Source organism: Pelmatolapia mariae, unplaced genomic scaffold (genome assembly GCF_036321145.2).
Source record: "Pelmatolapia mariae isolate MD_Pm_ZW unplaced genomic scaffold, Pm_UMD_F_2 NODE_ptg000316l+_length_31784_cov_1, whole genome shotgun sequence".
Classification (NCBI taxonomy): Eukaryota; Metazoa; Chordata; class Actinopteri; order Cichliformes; family Cichlidae; genus Pelmatolapia; species Pelmatolapia mariae.
Genome location: NW_027052005.1, coordinates 1 through 24168, shown reverse-complemented (window position 1 = coordinate 24168; position 24168 = coordinate 1). Strand labels below are relative to the sequence as shown.

The 24168-nt window shown below is 41.8% G+C and overlaps 1 long non-coding RNA gene across 3 annotated transcripts; it reads left to right on the top strand.

Annotated features, from left to right (window-relative positions):
• The first annotated feature begins 782 nt into the window (after nucleotides 1-782).
• LOC134622986 (uncharacterized) lies at nucleotides 783-18024 on the top strand. Of its 3 annotated transcripts, XR_010093190.1 has the most exons (5): nucleotides 783-893; nucleotides 1166-1274; nucleotides 6484-6605; nucleotides 7156-7218; nucleotides 17604-18024. It is a non-coding gene; the product is annotated as an uncharacterized LOC134622986 (long non-coding RNA). The 3 variants fall into 3 exon arrangements; XR_010093189.1 differs by lacking the exon at nucleotides 783-893 and having other exon boundaries at nucleotides 1064-1274; XR_010093191.1 differs by lacking the exons at nucleotides 783-893; nucleotides 1166-1274 and adding an exon at nucleotides 3162-3213.
• Nucleotides 18025-24168: the final 6144 nt, after the last annotated feature.

Here is a 24168-nt window from a genome sequence, read left to right as displayed (position 1 = left end):
TGATCTTTACTCTCAAATCATTTTAATGGCTTCAGGAAGTTGACCCTCTGCTCCAAATTACTGTTTAATAGGCAGTTTGTTCTTTACTCTAGTTTGTTCCTTGAGTGTAAAATCTGGTATTTTTGCAAATTTGGCTCAGGGAGACCTGAAAGCCAGGAGACAATTTATTGTATTGGCCACAAACAATCTAATGGAGGAAAGATTTTCCCATAAATATTAATAAAGATTTCTATCAGAGCAAAATATCTCTCTCTCTCTCCTTAAGTATTTGCTCCTAACCACGTCCTAACCTAGCAGTCATATATAGCCTTTAATTAATCCTGCATTTTTGTCAAAGACATTTGTCACCATGAAATTAAAAGTTTAAAACGGCAACATATGAACAGATTCACTGAGTAACCAGAAAAGTTTAGCATGAATCTGGACATTAGATTTAAGCTTGAAGTTTTAACCTTATCAGATATCACTTGGTAGAAGCTCCTTACCGTTTGAAGAAATCTCTTCTCAATCTGCTGTCCTCTTTTGCCTGCATCTTGTATTTTTTCCATCTGAGACTGACGTTATTCCATCTTAATTATTTTTCTCCGTGAAAAACACAGCAGCTCATCTCATCCCGGGGCGCCAGCGCCTCGAGCTCCGGATCTCAGCAGAAGTGCCGATAAACGTTGCAGGCTGATCCAGGTTCTAGTATGTGACGTCACAGCTGGAACACTTACGCCTCTGCGTAACCATGGTTACAGGGAACGCTTTGGAGCTCAGCAGCAAAATATTTCAGGTTAAACTCTAAAACCAAATAAAATCAATATACTGTACATGTGTGTAGTGTAAGCGTTCATTTTCTGGAAGAGGCTGTAAAACAGAGTTAAAAGGTGACCGATGGCAGCCGTACTGAGGTGAGTTGTTGAGGATATGTTTTGTGCTCTTATACACTGTTAGCCTGTTCTGGCTGGCGTTAGTGAAGCTGCTTTCAACTGGATGTCACATTGTTGAACTCTGATGATTAATGAACTCTCGATGTGACGATGGTGGAATGTAATTGTAACCCTGTGTTCATTTAGGCGTTTGATACCGTTTAATATCCAGTCCATCTGTCTGGTGTTTTTAACATGCCCTGGAATAATGTAAAGTTTTACAATGCCGGTGATTTACGACTCTTTCGCGACAGTCAGCTGGGGAGTAAACTGTGGCGGTTCTCAGAGGTAGCTCATGTGAGCCAGCAGTGACATCTGTACATGCAGTAGCCTTAAAATGCTGATTATTTATTCTCCTGCTAGGTAAGAATTGGTGTTTTATACGTACATTGTTTCTTTCTATATTTTATCGTTTGGTTATGTTATGATGTGTGGTTAATGATGATTATTAGTGTGCTAATCGTGAATAAGCTAGTAAGCTTGAAAATTAGCCGCCATGTTAAGCGGACTTCGGTGATCAAGTTCGTGTGTGACTGTTTGGAATATGGCTGGCACTACTTTTAAGAAGCAAGCTAAAGGGATGTGTTTTAAAAAGGTGCAAGGACCTAACTCAGTGAGTGAGTGTGTTCAGTAAGTTGTCTTTCATGTTGTGCATTTGAACTAGCAGACTGCACTGTTGTTGTTTAGGGGCTATGAGCACACATGGGGTGTGTCCCAATCCAGCGACCGCACGCTTCGGAGTACGCGCAGTTCGCGTACTACGTACGGCGCGTACTACGAAGTACGAGAAGTGCGGAAGTGCGAGGCTTGTGAAATGGGACGGTCTAGCCGTCGTCGCGCTGCTCAGGTTGTCTAGCAACCATGATGCTAACCGCGAGAAACGTTTCATACAGCTTTGTGTGACAGAAATGAAGGAGAAAAAGTGTTTAGTTGTTCATTCATTTTTGTCATGACATCACTGTGATTAGTTGAGGCTGAGACCACAGGACTGTAAAACATGATAGTTGTTCTTCATTTCTGTACTGAAGTCATATCAAGATTAGTTAGTAAATAACAATTAGCTCATGTTGTTCATGAGACTAAAATCATTTAACTTTGGTAATGTAAATATAATATGGCCAATATTATATAGAGGAGGAGGATTTAGTGTTTGTGTTATTACGAGTGCTAAACAAGAAGAGTTCCAGATGGTCCAGTGGACACATGTGTGACTCCTGTGATTAAAGCATCTTTCAGCTTAACGAGTGAACCGTCAGCTCGTTCAAACACACGTTAAAGTCCGTTTGGCTCGACACCACCGAACAGAGGCAGCAATATAACATAGCTAACATTAACAGTGCAGTGAATCCTGCTTGTGCCGTCATATTCAGGACTGCAAACCGAGCAGCATCACTGACTTTCAGCTTGTTGTGTTTGTGGATATATGACTGACTTTAATTATCCATAAAATCATCACATTCTCTGTAAGATTAAGGTCAGATATATAAGTAGAGGCTTTAAAACCAAGTTAGTACAAACATCACTAATGTCACATAACTTTGCCGACATGTGGCCAACAGTAATGTTTTAATGTTCCTCATTATTAAACATTCGCACATAAATAAGTGTGAAAGTTTACTCTTCGGCCGCTGCGCTTCAGCTCTCTACTGTATTTTTCGGCAAAATTATCCACACCCAGCACTGCGCTATGAATTGTGGGATATATGGGACCACGAAGTGTACACCGGACCACACTTCAAATTTGGGGAAGTCGACAGCGCATTTGGAGTACACTTGAGATTAGGACAGCCGTCGTCGTGTCGCTGTGATGTAATAGGTCTCAAAATGCGTACTCAGGAGCGTGCGGTCGCTGGATTGGGACACAGCCATGGTCTGTAGCTGTGTCAGAGCCAGCTGGTGTGAGCCAGCGGTGATATCTGTACACGCAGTAGGCTTTTAAAATACTCATGTTTCATTCTCCTGCCAGCAGTGGAGGAGACTTTACTGCTGAGGAAGAGGCCCTGCTGTCCTGCCGTCCTACTGGTGCCATTGAGGGATCAGCGGCTGCTATTCTTCTCGACCTCGAGTATTTGGACTGAAGGACTCACAGACACGTTTCATATTTAGCTCTATAAAAGATTTTTTTAAAAATATTTTCCTGCCCAGCCATTTTCTTATTCACACAGGCTGCATGGAGACCTTTTGGTTGTTGCCACAGACGCTTTCTCTTACTACGGATGGAGGATGTTGCAGTTTTACCACCCATGGACCTGAGAAAGGATTCATTAAGTAACCTGTTCACATATTCCAGGGTTAAACACAAGTGAGTCTCAATTTGATATTAAGTGAAGTGTTGGTAACTGATGCCAATATCTCCCTGTTTAAATCCCATTCATATAAGGGACCCTGATTTTATCCTGCTACAAACATATTCAGCCAGTGTTAGTTAAGTTTTCTGTACACATGTAAGGCGGATGTGAGAGAGGCTGTGATGAAGTCCTGGAGTTTTTAAGGATGTACGTGCTCCAGTCCAGAAATCTGTACGATATGTTGGACACAGGTGGTAAAGTGCTGTCACACCCTGAATAAACTGTGCTCTGTTCTTTGGTAAGATGACATATTTGTCACATAATCATATGGTTTATCCAGAGGGGAAGTTTTAGAATACTAGAGTCCAAGGTTAGGTGCAATAATATTCAACCGTAATATTAGCTTATAACTAGGTCTTGTCAGTTAGCCAGTGTTGTGTCAAAAAGTCATGTCTGCCATAAACTCATTCCCGGTATTTGTCAAAAACCAGTTGATCATATTTAAACTGCTGTAGACAACTTTTTATGTATCCATCATGAGTGATATTGAGTCATCTTGTGCCACAAACAACATTCCTGTCACAAGGTAGAAGCTGCAATCATTTTTTGGCAGTGACTTTTCCTTCTTATTCATTCATTTGACATTACTGTTTAAAAAAGTCATTTTAATCTGGCCAAGAGGACAGCAGAAACTGCAACAAATATAATAATAGTTCTCTAAACATATTTTAAGTGTCCCAAAAGGACTGGGTTGGTTTTAATATAACACAGAGTTATAAATATACTTATACTTAAATATACTATATACCCTTTTGTAAATCATGCTCACTAAAGTCTGTTTACCAACATAAGTAAAGACACTGGAAATCAGTTGTTGTCAGACGATGACTTTTTGCCACAACACTGGAGGTGAAGCAGGTATGATCCTTCATATGTGCAGTGTGAAGGTGCAGACATAAGTTCAGACATCCCTGGATGTTTAAGAGTTTACAATTTCTCTGGTTCATTAGCTTTAGTCAGTTAGTCACTAATTACTTGAGATTATTTCCCAAGTCCTCCAGAATTCAAAGAAATATTCAGGGGCTCGGCGCTGTGCTTTCCCACAGGTGAACTCAGGTGAAATGAAAGAAGTAGTGGATACCCTCCTCCTCTGGACAATGATAACTCAGAAAAGCTCCTTGGAGTAAGGAGATCAGGCTCAGAAGTGGTTCTAAGAATATATATCTCTATTTATAAATGACATACTTAAGTAATGCTTAAATAATGAGGAGATTAAGCAGTGACCAGTGACACGTTTAACAATGTGTCATTGTGTCATTCTATGTTTGTTTATGAGAACAAGATCCTTTTTTCTATCAAGTAACCTAAAAAATGACTGAGTGCACCTTTAAAAATACTAACTGAAATAAACCAAGATAACCCAGCAGTCCATAATGTGTGCACTATGTCACTAAAGTTATTGTCACTGCAAATGTAAAAGTAGACAGAAATGAACCAAAGAGGAAGTGACATGACTTTGAGGGACAGATGTGATCAGGTGGAAAGTGCAGAAAGCTGACTGAATGTCCATCTGTGGCTGCATTAAATGTTGGCCTGTCCTGTATCAGCCATTCAGGATTTTCTTTGATGAACATGTAACCCAGGTCCCACGTAGCTATGGTAAAGCTAGAGTATATAGTACAATGAGACTGGGCCTGGGTTCGTAGTGCTATTAATAATGATATCCGATACTCTCTAAATTAATTAATAAGGGATTTAATTTTACACAAATTAAATCCCCTCACCGGGTATTTATTTAGACAACATTGAAATAAAGAAAATAAACACTTACTTTTATAAAATGAAATGAATTGAATTCAAATAAACAAAGAAAACCACGGTAAATGTGAGTACATGGGTTAATAATAAAAGATTTTTTAAAACAAAATACCTCTTTCTTAGGTGCTAAGTGTTACTTCAGTTACAACAGCTCACACCTTTTAAAAGGGATAAATTTTAACTGTTGAAAATAACTTGGATTATAACTACACACTTACTCAATTTAAACCAAATTTGTAACAGTGGGCCCACACACACACACACACACACACACTAACCTGTCCACACTACACCTGTAGCACAGTGCTTGTTGCAGGCCTGATTCGAAGTTCGGGTGCGGTGAGGCCTAAAACTGATGGCCGCTTCACTCAAACTGAGCAATAAACAAAATACGTGCACTTTAGTTCCAGTTAGTACTCACGAGTCCAATGAGTTTGTTAGTGGGGCAATCAGAAACGAGCAGTTAGCAATTAGTTCACCAGTAGTGAAGACAGTCAGGGGCAGGAAAACAGCAGGGTCCATCCGGGCAGAAACCTCGCTCTCCCTCTCCTTCTACAGCGTCCCTCGGCTTCTAAACATATTAAAACACTTGAGCTACAATACCAAATGCTATCACATAACGATTTAGCATTAGCATGCTTTGACTGACAATCACAGAGCTAAACATACAGCATGGCATCACAGCACATAACGCGGTAAGCTGCGCTAATTAGCAAGCCGCTAGTTAGCATCACATATCACGCCATTTTACAACTATAACGAATAGTTACAGTACAAATGTCAAGGCACACAGTCTCATTTACCTCTTGCAGATCACAAATAAGTAATATCAGGACCACGGGTAGTCGACCTCAATGATTACACTTAGATGCAAAATCCACACCACGTTTGCCTTACGACATCTTTCTCTTCGGACTTAGCTTCTGTGTCCGCTCCCACAGATTCACACAAACATTCACCACTCGTCCCGCCCCCATACCAGAGAAGAGTGACATTGACTGGCTCGTCAGCACAACAACCAATGACAATACAACATTAAGATAACTGACATTAGATGGGTAGACAAACTTAGGTTACACCCAAACATATTGCTTCTGCACAGTAAATGAACTCTAAATCATGAAACCCTTTTATTTATTGGATTCTTACTGTAAATGAAATACATTAGTACCCAAGTATATGTTTTTTAAACCTTTTATCAACTATTTATATTTTAACCATTTTTTATAACCATAAACCTCTCTTTTCTTTATACTGCAAGCCCGAATAATTGCAGACAGGGCTACAAACATTTAGCTCTTATGGCATGAACTTGCTCAGTGCATTATTATTGGCTTTCCTACAGTCTGGTATTTGTTTACTAATTGATCGATACAGTGCATTAAATAAGATGTTAAAAACCTCATCATCATATCAAACATGATAGATTTGTTTGGCACATGCTGACTGCTTTCTAATTATAACAGAACAGGAGGCGAGAGCAGAGAACAAGAGTGCAGCAGTTTGGTGAAAGGTGAAGAAGAGGTGAGCATCCAAAAGACGAGCAAGAGGACAGTTTCATAGGAGACATCACGGCACAATAAAAGCTGTAAGAGCAGAGATTCATCCATATTTTTACTATTTTTCCTTTTAGTCCCGCTGCCTACAATAAATCAAATATAAAGAACAAACAAGAACTCAAATTGCATTGTTGTTCAGTATAATTCTGTGACTTCAACCTTTAGCTAACGTGTAACGTTTGACATTTCATATAAATGTGACTATAACATACAGTCAATAATATTAGAAAGGTGCTGTTACTGAGTGAAACCTCCAAAGTCTGGATTTAGCTCCAGTGTTTTAAGATCCCAGCAGCGCTCGTATTTATGGCCACATTGTTCAGAGAGACGAGCTTTCTGGGTGCTGACTCAGAGGGACCACTTTAGTTCATTGAAACTTTAATGCCAGTTTAGTTTCAGACATTAAACTGGGCACGTTTTGAATCTAATTGATAATAACAGAGCGATGCAACAGTGTTAGTGTGACGCCCTGCATATTTGAAGGATTGCGATAAACTTCCGTTCTTACTGAATCTGTAACATTGATCTGCCTGCATCATTTTTAAACAGTTTGTGTTGTTGTTGTGTTACTGTGCACAGAGAAACTCACCTGATGTAGTGGTAAGGCCATGTTCACCACTAGATGGAGACAACCTGGCACAGGTATTTTCTCTACACACACACACTGAAAAGCCTTGGTGGGAATTTTTGTTTACATACAAAGCAAAAGAAAAAATGTCTTGAGGTCTTTGCAGTGTTTTCAAAATTGTGCTTTTCAGATACTATTAAATTCCACTCTTTTGAATTTCTTTGGCGACAGAGAAAGACTGGACTCAGAGTGGTCAAAAAATGATCTTTATTTTTACATTTGTGGAAATGGAGACCCGCCACACGAACACACAAGCTCAGCTCTGAATTCTTTGCCAGCTGCATATATATTTCTGCACTGCGTCACACCGACACACAGTTTACTTTTTGTCTGGTTTCCTGTATTTTATACGCCTGTGCAGCTCTGCACTAAAACCTCCTGTTCTCTGCAGCAGCATGCAGTTTCCTGTCAGTACTCTGTGACATTGTGCTCAAACTGGCGTTCTCCCAGTCTGGCCTCATTAAAACAACATAAACAGAAAATAAGCATTAAGAATATATATTTATTTCGTAACAATACACATCGAAACTTCACACAGACAAACACACACACAAAACAACAAAATGCACGTCTCATTTTGAGAATTTCACCACTTTTACTTTTCATGGAAAATAACTTGTTACATGATATCATTTAAAATAACTTTGTCAGTGAGTGGCTGCCACATAAGTATAAATCTAAATCATACATGTGGGTAGGGCTGCATAGTCAGTAAAAGTCTCCAAGGCTCTGCAGAGCTCCAAACCTCCTCTGCCACAGACAGAAGCATCACAAATGTGCGCTGGGAGCTTCATGGAAGGATTTCTACAGCCAAGCAAATCTATATGTGTGTGGCCAAGAAGCTCAGTCCATGTAGGGTATCCCAGCACAGTTTGTGTCAGTCAGGTCAGCTAGTGGGAGGGCAGAGAGGGCAGCCTTTACAGTATTTTAGTGTAGAGTGACAGGAACTGCCTATGAGCTTCTAATCAGGCAGAAGTGTTGACAGAAAACATATCAAAGGAAATACATTGATCAAAATCAAAGAAGATAAATATTTATGTGATGTTCTATTTTCCTGAGAGCTGATTGGCTGTGATGACTCCTTCAAGTACTACATGAAACTTTGTCCTGCTAGTTACGCCTGCTGTCTGTTCTCAGGCCTCCTCCTGTTTCACTGGCATATATCCATCACCAGAGGGCTCCACTGACCTGCCTGCTGACATCAGAGCACACCCCTGTGTCATGTGACCTGTCCCAAGCAAGTTCAAAGGCAGCTGTGGTAGAGAGAGCAGGGAGTTTAGTAGAGCACTGGAAGGATGAGGTGGAAACGGTAGATTCAGTGGACGTGGCGTCCTCCATCTGCCTCCATGCTCTCTTTACTGGCCTCTAAAATCACTTCTAAAAACTTCTCCTGTAGCTGCTTTTGTTTAAATGTTTAGCATTTAGAATTCAACTTTACTGTCATACATGTCTAAATACAGGGTTACAAAATACAGTTTGCATCTAATCAGTAAGTGCAATAAGAGCAGATTATATACAGTAAGTTCAGTAGAGAGCAACATGTACTGGTCTGTACAGATAAGGGTAGTATAAGTGGTGAAATAGTCATGAACAGAGAGACCAAACATACAGCTGAACAAATGTGTAGCATACAGATGTTTTATATTGCTGTACAGATGGGCAGATTTACAGGTGTACTATGAACAAATATACAGATGTGCTACACATATACAGATGTATCAGTGTGAGGTAAACAGATCTACAGAGCTATGAATATATCTAGAGCAGTGGAAGCGTAGCTCTCTGAACAGACTAGTGACCAGTGTAGGCACTATAACAGAGACTCTGTCAGTGTCCTAAAACTACAGCAGTAACCAGTGTGAGCATGTGGTGAATGTTGATAATGATCATGGTCACTGGGAGGAGGAGTGTAGAAGGGTTCAGTGAGTGTGGATGGAAAGGTTCAGCAGGAGGCTGAGTTCAGCTGTGAGGAAGAAGCTGCTCCTAAACCTGCTGGTTTTAGTCTGAAGGCTCCTGTAGCGCCTCCTGGAGGGGAGGAGGAGCTGGAGGAGTTTCTTGGCAGGATGAGAGGAGTCCCTGAGAATGATGCGTGCTTGGCATAGACATCTCTTCTTGTGGACATCCTCAGTGGCAGGAAATGAGTCCCTGTGATGTGTTGGGCAGTTTTCACCACCCGCTGCAGTGCCTTGTGGTCACCAACAGAGCAGTTCCCACACCAGACTGTGACACAGTTGTTCAGGATGCTCTCTATCGTACAGTGGTAGAAGTTACCCAGTATGTCAGCAGACAGGTGGTTCTTCTTCAGTGTCTTCAAGAAAGAGAGGAGCTGATGGGCCTTCTTGACCAGGATGGAGGTGTCAGTTGACCAGGACAGATTCTCAGAGATGTGGATCACCAAGAACTTGAAGCTGGAGACCCGTTCAACAGCTGTGCCATTTATGCAGATGGGGACATGGGTGTCTGTCTCCTCTCTCCTGAAGTCCACAGTGAGCTCTTTGGTTTTGCTGGTATTCAGGAGCAGGTTATTGTCAGCACCACACAGCAAGGTGCTTTATTCTTCCCTGTAGCAGATTCATCGTTGTCACTGATGAGACAGTCACCGTGGTGTCATCTGCAGACTTGATGATGGAGTTGGATGCATACCGAGGTCTGCAGTCATAGAGGAACGGGCTCAGCACACAGCCCTGTGGAGTGCCAGTGTGAGTGTGATGCTGGTAGAGCAGTTATGGTCTGACCTAACATGCTGAGGTCTGTTGGTCAGAAAGTCCACGATCCAGGTACAGATGGAGTTGTTGAGTCTAAGATCCACACGTTTGGTGATCAGCTTGGAGGGAAGAACTTTACCTGTGCTGATCTGAAGTCAACAAACAGCATTCTTACATAAGTATTGCATAAATATCTGAGTACATGTTGCAAGAAACTGCATTCCCAGATCACATCCAGTGTGTGCTGGTGCAGCAATGCTACAAAAATGTTCCACGTGGTTGTTTTTGTTCTTCCTACTGGTGATGATCCAGTGGAGCTTGTTACGGGTTCGAAATTGAGGATGAGAGCAAAACAATGATAGTCCAGAAAAGGTCGTTCAAACAATTGATTTTAATGAATGCACGCTGCGTGGAGAGGTGCAAACTGCAAAACAGTTGTACATCTCTGCCCAAAATACACTCTAGATTGCTTTTATAACATCAGGGTATTGTAACGCCCCTTCTTGCGTTTACAAGCACATAATTTGCATGTACAGAACATTCATGTATTTTAAGAATTAAATGCAAACACAGAGGTTCCTCCTTGTGGCATACTCTTCCGAATATGGTGATGATCTCAGGCCTTTGAGGTCACCATGGACTGGACATCCTTCCGTCACCTGTAACTAGGCAAACTCAAATACCACAAGAAGCTTTGCTCAGGCCTTTGCTCAGCTTCTATTTTACTATACCAATATACTCAGGATATGAGTTATGATACATATATATTTAACTCAATCATTTTAAAGTAGTTATAACTGCACCTGTAATAAACATGTTAATATTTGATTATGATAACCCCTATAATACAAATTATAACATAATGCCAGCAGCTTCAATAAACACTTTGATGAAATGATAATTAATGCAATGATAATTCCACAAGCTCCAGTCACTCCAGGCTGGTGGTGCCACAAAACAGACTGCAAAAACACCTGTGCGTCCATGACTGATGCTGCTGCTTCACTTCTTTATGAATTGATCTTTTCACGACTGTTCACTTTGGACGAGCAGGAAACAGCTGACTTGTGGCTTTGCAGGAGGATTCCCTTTAACAACAGGAGCATGCACACAGTTTGTTTAGGCCACCATGAAGAGCTCACATTGTAACTCACAAAGAGCCAGTATATGATACTGCAGCTTCCACTGTGACAGGATGGCTCGTAGGAGGTGATTACACTCTGCTTCATTGGGTTCCAGTTCAGATTAACACATGGAAGGACGGAAACTGGAAACAAATGTTAGTTAACTTACTGTTAGAAAACATTCAGTGAAAACAATATCGATTTTTGTGTTTGGCTTCAAATCTGAGTCTCCAAAAGCCAGTCAGACAGTAGAGTTGGTATAAACAGAGAGAGGAGAGGAAGCTTCTTTTAGACAGAGGAAGGAAAATATTTAGATTCACTTCAAAGGATAATTCTGTATTTTTAGCACTTTCCACTTTCATGCCATTAAACTCTAATTAGCTTCAATTTCACTTAAGATACATGAAGACAGAAAAGTAAGAGTGTGATTCTGGCAAAAGATAAAGTTTCTCATTGTTAAAGGTCCCTGCTCACTGACCCCTCTGTCTCTTAACTGCTGTATATGTGCTGGACTATTTGGACACAGTTAGACTGTGATTGTATCTGTGGGGCTTAGAGACAATGACATTTGTTCACACAGTGGATTCATTTTCAAAGATCAGGGAGCTTTAGGGCTGGTCTCACATTAACTGGCTCTAGGTGGCAGAAGGCGCTGCAAGGACTGAGAACAAACAGTGTTCATTTGGTGCACATTATGACAGCTGGGATTTATGTGTTGTGTATATTATGTGTTGAGGTTTTCTCTTTGTGACTGAGGTCCTTACTGGCGGTGAGATTTGTGTTGAGCGTGCAGTGCAGAGTGATCAGATGTGCTGTTCCACAAACAGGATGTTTTTATTGTAGTCACTGTAGCGAGTGAGATCTGTGAGAAATAAACCAGGAGAGATCAAACAACAGATCCATGATACAATCAAAATGAAGAGAAAAGGCTCACTGTGTGGAAGGCTGAGACACTCGTCACTCTGCAGACGAGCAGCAGAGACAGTTCAACAGGCCACAGAGTATTTTCCCAGAAGTCTCGGGGATCATCGAGATGTTTTCTGGCAGAACTGAGAGCAGCCTTTGTTCCTCTTGCTCAGCAGGGTTTCCATCTCACAGTGTGATTTAGCAGGTGGGGAATCCTAAAATCAGCTGCAGTGGCTCTTTGTAGAAACTGAAATCAACAAGATGTAAGCAGGTATTTGATGAGCTGTCCTGGCTGATTTCCACCCTCTACACTGACAGTTTCCACCGTCTTTTTTCTACATGTAAGCATCACCAGCTGAAATTCATGTTCATCTCTGTTACACTTGATGTAACAGACCACGAGCACCACAGCCACTGTCACACAGTTCTTTACTGTAAACTAACCTGATTATCCTGCAGTAACCTGCAGAGGACTTTCATGTGCTCTTTTATTAACACAGTTAGTTTGCAGCGTGTTTCACAGTATGAGAACGTGAAGACTTACCTTTAAATATAAGCTCTCCTCTTCCTGTCCTGTATTCTTTCTCCGTCTCTGCGTGAAGTTATCTCAAACTCTTTTCCCTGTGTGTCCCTGTGAAATACAGCAACTGGACCTTTAGCTGCAACACACTGTGAGACAAACTGCACAAAAACAGTTTGTGTGTTTGCTGATGTTTGTTGAGCTGATAGAAACGTTGCATTTGAAATGACCTGCCACAACATGTTACTCTCTTTATGCTTGATCGTCTTCTGCAGGGCTAATTAGATGCTGAAGTACTGCAGCCACAACTTATGGACACCTGCAGTCGTTGCAGAGCTGTGCCAAAAAACTAAAACCACACAGCGGCCCACTTGGACCCTTTACTGTGGCACACGTCGTCTATGTGTGCCATAGTAAAGTTCTGTGACATCCCCTGGTGATTATTTCAAAGAGGACGGTACGCTCAGAGTGACAGAAACAATGACCCCCTGCAAATGTGTTAAACCAAAAGTAACAACAAAATGTCAGATATTTGTTTCAGAATGTAATGAGGAAAAGTAAAAAGTACTCCAGTAAAGCACAGATACCTGAAAATTCTACTTTAGTTCAGTAGAGTACAGAGTATTTGTACTTTGTTACTTATCCCTTGTGATGAACCTTAACTGAGGCGAGTGGGTCGTGCAGCTCTTTGTTGTTCTGTTTTGGACCTTTTGGATGCCCGGCCGCTCCGAGGAAGGTTTCCATCTGTGGATAATGGCTCTCACTGTGGTTTGGTGGAGTCCCGTAGCTTTATAACCCTGTCCTCACTGATCTCAATTCATTTGTTGCTGAATTTCTTAGGATGCTGGCATGAAGTCTGGCTTTGGAGGAGCTTCTGGTCTGTGACACACAAACAGTTCATTTATCTTAATAATGAACATTTTCATTTAGTGCATTCTGTGTTTACTTGTGTTGTTGTGTAATATGTAGATGTGATGGTCTGAAACATTTAAGTGTGACACTTTTTCACACTATGGTATTTTATTTTTGATATATTTTTGGAGCGATCATGATCGGCCACCTAGACCAAAAATGCCAGGGCTGCTTTCTGTCAGTGTGACATATTTAACTGTTTTTCTACATGATAATGAAAAAGCTGCTGTGACAGAAATCTGTTGGCACGGCTCTTTGTACTTAAACCGTAAGAAATAAAGGTGTACAAATATAGAAAAAAGCCCTGACAGCTCATTGCCCAGACTGCAGTTTTTTCCTTCTGATTTTTAAACTGTAGTCGTGAAAAATCCAGAAATTTCTGTAGCAAAAAGTGGAAAAACAAACTTTTCTGTTATTTAACTGTTATTTGCTTGACAACTTTGCGTAGCATGAATGGAAATAAAGGAGGTTTTTATTACTAGGAGAAGCTGTAACACTTATAAAAACACATTTAAAGACCAAATTCATGCTTGTGCTGGTTTGTGGTGAGCAGCAGATCCAACAAGTTAAGAATTATTAACGACTTCAAGCGTTCAGGCCGCTGAGACTCATTTAGACACTCAGTGAGCCATGGCTCTGTGGTACACGCACACATCTCTGCCATTCAAAGACACTTTGTATAACTTTATTTTCACATGTACATCATCTTTTTCAAGAAAGCAACATTTTATTCAGTGTTTTCATAAAAACGTTATTTTTATGCATTAACTACTACCAGGGAGAACACATGAGGTCTGAGGCTGGACAAGTTTGGAACAAAGGAAAATGAAATCAGGTTTATCCCTTTGATCAGTTCTGCACTCAGCTTTGCAGTCTATCATTGAAATGCTGCTCATTTGATATTTTTGCTTCGTCACTTTTTCCCAACACACCAGCTTTTAAACCCCCGTCTCTCTGCGTGCCTGGCCTGCATGATATGGTCCCTGTCTTTGCATGTGATTGGCTGCATGCTGTGCAGTCAAAACCAGAGTCAGAAAGCCAATCAGACAATAAAGTTGGTATAAACAGAGAGCAGCCATAAAGAGAGGAGCTGAAGCTGAGTGCAATACCTGCACCAGACTCAGCATGAGACTAAAAAGGTGCAGCTTGAACTGTCAGGCAAAATACTCTGTATGGAATGAGAATGGATGTAGGAAGAATGTAGGAATGATTAATGGAATAATGAGCAAAATGAATAGATTCACTTGAAAGGATAATTTTCAGATCATTGCCATTAATAAGAAGCTGTACATAGTAGTTCACCCTGTGCACTCTTTAATCTTTAAAATGAGTCAAGAGAAAATTATATATGGTGGTTTTGCACGTCTCCTCTATGTGTGCGTTTTAAGCAGGTTTAATGTTTTATCTGTTATATCAGGTGTGTATTTATACAAAATGAAATTATTTCAAAAAGCTGATCCAATATTTAATGTTGCTTTATCCTGACACTATGGAGTACTACTGTTTTTAATTGTGGAGTGGAAGGTAGGGCTGGGCTATATCATACCGTTCACGGTAATACCGGTGTAATTTTGGGCAACGATAGGAAAATGAAATATCGCAATAGAATATGTGTAAAACGCGCATGCGCAGTGCCTTTGTTTACATACGCACATGGCGGCGACGCAGAATGAGAAGAGCGAAAGTGGATCGTTAAATGAAACAGATGAACCAGAACTGGTTTGTAAAAATGCTGCAACTTCAGTGGTGTGAAACTGGTTTAGCTTTCGTCCGTCAGATACACACCAAAGCACTATTTTTGGTAGCGCATGCTAGCGGGCCGTCGTTATTACCGTGTTGTTTGGAAAATACGGCACACTTAAAATCAATCCTTTGATTTTTCTGAAAATTGACAGTGCTCCTTATAATCCCGTGTGCCTTATGTATGAATTCTGGTTGTGTTTACTGACCTTGAAACGATTTTATGTGGTACACGGCGCTCGAAAATCTGTCAAATGTTTTAGTACAACTTTGCTAAGTTACGAACTCGCACCGCTTGATGGATTGTCGGAGCATTACAGCTATCGTAGGCAGAAGCCTCGCGGAGTGATACGTACTGTACTTCAACATAATATCACCGTACTGTGTGTGTATAACCTCTTTTTAAGTTTTGTGGATGTTATACATGGTTATGCTGAGGATATGTCGGCCAATTTACACTGGAAATGCCTTTTGGTTAAACTGTCAGTGAGGAATTTGCACTGTTACATTTTTATATAACGTTAATGCACATAAAAAACAGCTGCTTAAGTGAAAATACATTGATGGGGTTTTTTGCACTAATAAAGTTGTGGAGCTGTATTTTGTCTAGTGTCAATTATATTGTCAGTTATATCGTTATCGCAAATTTTCAAATGTATATTGTGATAAATATTTTCGGTCATATCGCCCTGCTCTAGTGGAAGGTCTGCTAGTTTTTTAGACTGACTGTTATTGATAGTGTCAGCTTTGACTGAAGGACGTCTTCTTTTGTGCATGTGGGCCACTTTGAGCGTTCACACTAGAGCGCGTTTGCTGTCGCATTTTATTTGTAGTGTGAACAAGCAGACAAAAAAATCGGATTTGATCAAAAAATCGGAATTGAGCATCAAGATCTGCAGAGTGAACGTAGCCTAATTTCAGCTAAAGCACACACAACGCGCTCTGTTTAGACCCAGAGCAACAGTATTGTGTGACTGATGGTCCTTAATATAAAGACTTCAGACTTTACGTTTCCCAATTTTTGCTTTAAGTTAATTTGTTATTTACATAATGATGTAAATAACCTAATAATCATCCTTATTGCTGTTTTAGAGGAGCGGTGCTTCAAAAGAGAAAGTGACCCAGATCAGATTTGAAAATATCAGATTTGTGCCGTTCACACTGTCACACCATGATCAGATAGATGGGTCACATAGGGTCAAAAAAATCGGATTTGATGCGCTTTCGCCTGCAGTGTGAACGCAGCCTGAAAGGTAGCAGCAAACTACTGTGAAAGCTGAGCTGACACGAGCTTTCACAGTAGCTTTTCTAACTTACTAGTTAGTAAGTCTGTAGTTCCTGCCTTGTTTAAACCATTGTGTTAGTAATTCCAGCTTTGTGTCCGAGTCCTGCACTTTTGGTCTTCACTCTGACTGCCACGCACAGGTTATTAAGACAGTCACATTACTGTGGACCTTTGACCTCTTCCTTAAGGTCAAATAAGGGCAAACTTTCATAAAATGCTTTCTCATATTTAAAACTATGCTTAAAATTCTACTGCCTTTGTTTGCATTTTCATTAGGAAATAATAATACAGATTCTAAATATGACATTGGCCACAAAATGTGTTATTTCTTCAAAGACAGTATTGTAAAGCCAAAGAATACATCAGAAATATAAGAGTATTGTGGTGAAAGTAAACCATCCCCAGAGAATTAGCTGCCTCGGCAGAGAGTTGCTCTGAGTGCTTCTTTCTTTAGACAATAATTCTGATGGCAAAAAAAAGACTGTTTTAGCCTGAATGAAGGTTTGCTTCTTGTTATTTGAGTCTGTTGTTCTGAATTTGGCTCTGCTGACTAATACAAATTAATCTTAAAATGCATTTAGATAATCTCTTCATGTTTTTGATTGCACATATAGATGAATTTATATCAAAATTAATTAAATAGCTAAAGTGTTACGTTCTGTAATGAAGTATTTTAAATTAATTTTAAGTTAAACACTGTAATGTCATTTAAAAATCAAACATTTAAACATTATTTAAACATAAACATTATTGTTTTTTCCACTTCAGTAAAATCTGAATGTTGACTTCACTGGAACAAACAGGTTTTATCTGCTCATGCTGGCTGTTTCCAGTTAAAGGGGAGAACAGAGTCCCATCACTGATGACTGATCACTTTCTGCTCATAGTTTTAAGTTTAGTATGATTTTATTAGCTATAAAACTGTCCCAGTTTCATTGAGCGCTGAGGATGAACCAACACATTACCGTCTGTGTGCTTAACTGGTGACAGATTAAAGATAAGAGATCTGTGTGTGTTGATGTGTTAACTTTAAAAATCTGCCGTCTGACTGCTCAGACTGGGTCAGAGTTCACATGCTGACGTGTGGAGACATGAAACCTTGTTGTAGCTGCAGGTGTGAACACACTGATCCCAGATCAGCTGTATTTGTAACATGAACATTTCTGCTGCAAAGCTTCAAATGTTCAGCATGTTTCTCTGTTTCCAGTCTATAGATCCAGTCACACTTTCTACCTTCACCTGTGCAGTAAAGACTGAGAGCAGAGCTGAAACCAACCGTCCAATCAGTGAGCAGCATCAACACCTGAGCTTCATTCAGACTCTGTTATTGAAGATGTTGTTGGTGCAAAGTTCATCTGCTGCTCACATGAATCCATGAAAGATTTATTTCACTGAATGTTTCTTCAAAGCTCATTTCAACCTGTTGAAGTCATGAATGAAAGTGCAGACTGAGAGTGGATCACATGATGTTTAAGGTGAGTCATGTGACATGTTCAGTATTGTCACACATGTCTAGATTGTCCCTGATATCATAACTGCTCAAACACTGATGATTATATTTGAAGAATTATTCCTGATGGCAGCAAAGTTTGAATGGAGCTCTCTGTCTGTGCTGATTTGTCGCCCTCTGGAGGTCAAAACACAAACTACATGATGTCACTGTAACCACCACAGAGACAGGAAGTGTTTTTAAATGATGAAACATGTCAGTGATGCTGATAGTGTGTTCATCACAGACGCTCAGGCTTCATGTTGACATGAATCAAAGTGAAAGCAGAGAAACTGGAATGAATCAGGTGTTGTAGAAGATGGAGAAACAGGTTGGAGAGAGGATGCTGCTCCTTCTTTGAGATCAAACATGTCGTGTTGTTCACGTGCTGTCAGCGTGACGCAAAGAAACCATGGAAACAAAGTGTGAGTGAAATCAGTCCAAAGTAACAGAGTGAAGAGCAGCAGATGAAGCACAGAGGACACAAAAAGGAAGGAAAGAAGGAAACAAGGTCCATCTGTGTCCTTTCAAACAAACAAGCATCACAGGACTGAAACATGAATCCACATATTTATACACACATTTATTTAATGAGAATAAAACAAGAATATTTATAACACATCAGCAATAATCAGGCCTGGGATCCTCCTGGTTACAAACAGGGTCCAGGACTGGGACACTCAGGTGGATCCTGCAGGGTTCAGGAAAAGGTGGAGACCAACAGAAACAGTTTTAGTAGAAAGGTATGATTTCATTTATTTGAAGAGATCAGAGCATTATTCTGATTATTAAGCTTCAGTCAAATATACTAATGCGCACGGCGCCGTGACACTTAATGATCTGTTATTGTACATTTGTCACATGTGTGTATTTGTTGTTGTTGCTGCCATGATGCATCACATGGGACCATCACACTACCACCACCATATGTGACTGTTGCTATGAGGCTCCTTTTCATTGATGCTGTGTTAGTTTCAGATGTAACAGGACTCGTCAGAAAGCTTTTGTCTCATCAGTCCACAGAGTCTTTCCCAAACGGGATCATCAACATGTTGTTGGACAGTGTGAGACCATCCTTTGTGTTCTTCTTGGTCTGCAGTGGTTTTCTCCTTGGACTCCTCCATGGATTCTCTTTCTTATTGTTCAATGATGACCTTAACTGAGGCCTGCAGGTCTTTCATGTTGTTCTGGGCTCTTTGTGAGCTCCTGGATGTCGATGTGCTCTTGGAGTCATGTTGGTGCCACTGGCTCCTGGGAAGGTTCCCACTGTTCCCCACTTTCAGCATTTGTGTCTAATGGCTCTCACCGTGGTTCAACAGAGTCCCAAAGCCTTAGAAATGGCTGTGAACCCTGTGCAGACTGACAGCTGTGACTCTGTCAGCTGATTGTGTCGATGGTGGCATTATGTGTTGCTGTTTGACATCTTTCAGCCTGTTCACTTTCTCACCACGGGTTCTGTAGAAGTTGATGAGTCTGTTGATCCAACAGGTCTTCTAGTGATCAGGCTGAGTGTGTTTGTCAAACTGAACTCAGCTTTAGAAACAAATGTGCTTCATCACAGTTCATCCATGATTGAAGCAGAGGGGCAGTTATTTTTGCACACAGCTCAGGTAGGTTGGGATCACCTTTGTGCCTTAATCAATGACATCATCATTTATTTACTTGTGTTATCTTTGTCTCACATGAACATTTGTGTGATAAAAAAAGTCAGAAATGACTGAGTGAAAAGACTTTTTCACACCACTGTGTGTGATCGTTGGGAGAGTTCACTTATCTGCAATGAGAGGTGTGATCAACACGAGTGCACGAGTGTCACATGACTCACAGCTGTGCATGCAGTGGCAAAAGGCTGAGTGTGTGCCATCAGTCTGTCCTCAGTCCTCACTCTGAGCCTCTTCCTGCTGCTTCATGAGAGCAGAGCTGAACTTCCTGCTGTGGGAGAGACGAGAGGATCCTGGTGCAAGAAGCACAAATGATGCAGTTTGTTTACACTCAAAGTGACTAAAACCAGATTTATGAAAGTGTCATTTCTCTGAGTCACTGATGGAAACATCAGCTTGTATGAACTGTTCAGTCTGATGGATCCTCTGAAGTGTGTCAGTGAGCTGTTGGAGTAAAGCTTAGTCAGACTTGGACCTGGTTGGTAGTCGTCATAGATCTGGACCACGGCTGGCTTCAGGTCGTCCACTGGGAGCTCCTGGATGATCTCTGTGGTTGATGGTGTGTCCTTTGATAACTGGACGAGACAGAAACAATCGCAGACACAGTTTGTACCAAAGATCATCATCTGGTGTCCCCACTGTGGACGTCTCTGACCTCCTCTAAGGACACCAGAACAGGATCTTCCTTTGGTTCAACACGACTCACCAGGAGGCCACGTTTGAGCTGTGAGGAGATGACATCATCACAGTGATCACATGACGTGTTGGTAGAGTCTAATGACTCACACTGTGGGGAACATCCAGGACCACCATGTTTGTAGTTTTCTCCTTCCCACTGTAGCTGTGTTTGAACAGTGTGTGCACACATGCTCTTCATCACCCACAGTGACTCCACCTGTCACATACTTACAGGGATGGATTTCCACAGTCAGTCTGGCTCTGGCAGATCCACCTGTGGGCTCCACCTCTGTGTGGACTTTTACACTGAGAGTGGGGACATCAGCAGGTGTTGGGATGTTGTAGGTGCACAAATCTGGGAAACAACCAATCACAGCTCAGTGCAGCCTGCTGTCACTTTTCTACACCGTGACACTTTTATATTCATATCTCTATATTTATCTCTTTATCTTAATATTTATCATCAATATCTGTGTTTCTCATTGTCTATCAGTGCCTGATGTTTGTTGTGTGTTTGCTGCTCCGACAGCTCAGTTTCCCTCTGGGATGAAGAAAGTTTCTCTGATTCTCATGTAGACACAAAGTGACTTTATTGATTTTTAGTTTAGTGTCAAATAGAATTGTACTGTGTGCAGTTCTTACTGTCAGCTCTAATGTTGTCTATGAAAACACATTGATTACATGTGAAAATGCTTCTTTAGCGTTTATAAGTACAAAGAAACAAAGAAAGCCTGTTTGACACCAACCAGGACCTGGTCACATGATGCTGTCACTGAGCTGCACTGAAGCAGCTTCACCTCCAGCCTGGATTTTCCTGACACGTCCTGCAGCGCCTCCTCCTGGTGGAGCAGCTTGTTGCCCTGATCAAATGTCAGCTGACTGCTGGAGCCTGAACTGTCCCTGTGCTCCAACCTTCAGGACTGAACACCAGGGTGGAGCAGAGAGCCTGAAGAGCCTCCACTGTTATTTACAGGCTGTTACGTGTAGTTGGTGCACAGAAGGCTGTTCTGCTAAAACAACACATTTTTAGACCAAAGTCAGTTTCATCTTGTAAATAAAGAATAAAAACATCCTGCCTGCTAAAACAAGTCTGCATATCTGAGAGAAAAGCAACAACATGAAAGCTTCAGGATTATTTCTTCTGATTTGGTCCAAGACTGTAGATGAACTCAAAGATCAGCTTCATGCTGTTCGGGTGGTGTCGTACCTGAGTGGAGGAGAAGCCTCCGTATTAGTTCTGCTGCCCAGTCAGCCACCTGATAATACCAGAGGCATATCCCAGCAGTCGGGGAGGCGCTGAGTTTGGCCAACAGCACATAAGAACTGATCTCCACTGACAGGGAGGCTGATGTTTCTGCTGCTGTCTGAGACCAGCAGAGGAAACCTCCTACAAACACACAAAAGCAGTCACAGTGATGCTAATAAAGCCTGAATGATATCCTTCGCTCACTGCAACTGTGTCTCAGTGCTGCAGAAGGTGAGCTCGGGTCTCCACGTCTCCTGCAGGTGAACACAGAGGCCAGCAGAGCTGTAGCTGCAGCTCAGGTCACTGAGAGACTCCTGAGACAAGCCAGGCTCTGGATCATCACAGGATCCTTTAAAAGATCACAACAAACAACTTTAATGGACAAACAGAAACCTTCTTTCATTAAACCCAGTGTGAGAACAAAAGGAGGCAGAGTTCCTGATTCAGTCACTCAAACAACAAAGACAAAACTCCTAAACACAAACTTAACAACGTGGTGTATGCTGTACAGTGCAGCGAGGAATGCCCAGACCTCTACATTGGAGAGACCAAACAGCCACTTCACAAGCGCACAACATAGAAGAGCCACCTCCACAGGACAAGACTCAGCAGTCTATCTGCATCTAAAGGTCAAAGGTCACTCTTTGAGGATGCCAATGTTCACATTTTGGACAGAGAAGACAGATGGCAGACAGTTGGTGTCGCAAACCACCACCTCTGTTCAAAGATGGTCGCTCACAGTGGACATAAATGGCTTCTTTCACTCCTCTTTCAAACCATCTATAATCCAGTTTTGAGATCCCTCCCCAGACGCCTTAACGCCCACTCACATCCTGGGCCATCTGACCTCAGGAAGTCACATGATAGGGTGGGGCCAGGTTTCACAATGAGCTCACCCGAAACCCTGGTTGATTAGGTCCCACACCCGTTTTCACACCTTGGCTCAGGTGATTAGAGGATCACCAGGGGGTCCTTTGTCCCCTTTGGGGGGGAAACTCCCACTGGGTTTAAATCTGGGACTCTCCACCATTTGACCCTTAGAACTGAAGAAGCTGCTTATCAGGGCCTGGAGCCTGGGGCTCACTCGGGCCACTTCGGAGGCGGGGTGCCCTCGGCCTCTCGGCCTGGGGCTCGGTCACTCAGGCACAGCTGGCTGCCGGCGGAGCTCACGGGCACGTCACTGCAACCCCCCCTGGCTTCTGCTCCGCGGCTGCTGAGTGACCCCTCATCTGGGACTCTCCTCAGCTCTTTCTGGGATAGTGGCGCGGCTGCCCCTCTGTTGGTCTTCCTTGGTCTCTTGTGTTCTGGGGGCCTCTGGACGTCTGGAGTCTTGATCTCCTCCATACCTGCTTCATGCCCTGGAGGATGGGACTGTGGCCCCCCACACCCTCTAGCAGATCATTACATGAAGGAACCTTTTAAATACAAGCGCGCTCATGCTCACAGGTGTACACACAGGTGATCACACACAAACTACACCCTTTTTGGCTCTTACCTCAAAGCACACTGTGCACTGTCGATCTTACGTGCTGTACAATAATGTTTAATATTTAGTATTTACTGTCATATTCCCATAGATCATCATGATGTTGTTTATTACTCTCGTTTTCTTCTGCTTGCTTTCTTTTTTCTTTCTCAACAGGTGATCCAGGTGATCGATATATGTATTTTTTGTCTGCGTATTCTGTTGGTTTTGGTTTTTTGCCCTTTTTCCCCGTCCCTCTTCCCCGCTGTTTTTCTCTCCCTCTTTCTTTCTCCCCTTTCTTTCCCCCAGTCAAGTCTGTCCCGTATTCAGCAAGTGAAAATAAAATAAACAATAAAAGGTGAATCAAATGGACCATTACGGCAAGGCTGGGATGGTCCGTTTGGTAAAGTAAATCCGTTGGGCATCTTTCTTCGCCTTTAGACAATAATTCTGATGGCAAAAGAACCAAACGGGACAGGTTAAAAAAAAAAAAAAATATTGAATCGGTGTGTAACTTTGCCAAAACAATGTCGAACTCTGTAGTTTTCTCTGGTCCCCTCCCCAATCAGACCAGGAGTGACATGTTTAGCCGCATGTTCTCCTTAAATTGCTGGCTGTCTGAGTGGTGTCCCAGAAACGATGTGGGCTTCATAGATAATTGGCAAACCTTCTGGAGGAAACCTGGTCTTGTTAGGAGAGACGGCATCCCATCCCACTTTGGATGGAGCAGCTCTCATTTCTAGAAATATGGACCAATTTATTAAACCCCCCAAAATATGACTATCCAGAGTTGGGACCAGGAAGCAGAGTTGCAGTCTTACACGCCTCTCTGCAGCTTCTCTCCTCCTGCTACCCCCCCAAAAACCCATCTCCATTGAGAGCTGCTTGTTTGGCAGCAGAGGCAGTTAAGAAGCTTCCTGAAAAACACTGAACAGTGAGTTCACTGTGGCATATGACAAATTCAGCTTTCTATGTGCAAATGTGTCTGTGTCAACCTTTCAAATGCTGTTGAATCCAAAACATCAGCGGCTCCTTGGCTGCTCACTTCATGCACTTCTGTCTTTGTGACAGTCCAATGACATCACAGCTGTTTCCACCCCCAGTGTCTCAGGACTGGACACCTTTAAACATGTGGAGGATCAAACAGCCGTCCAGCTAAACATACATGAAACTATCAAAGCTGACAATCATTCCAATAACATCTAATGCTACATATATATAGACACAGGACTA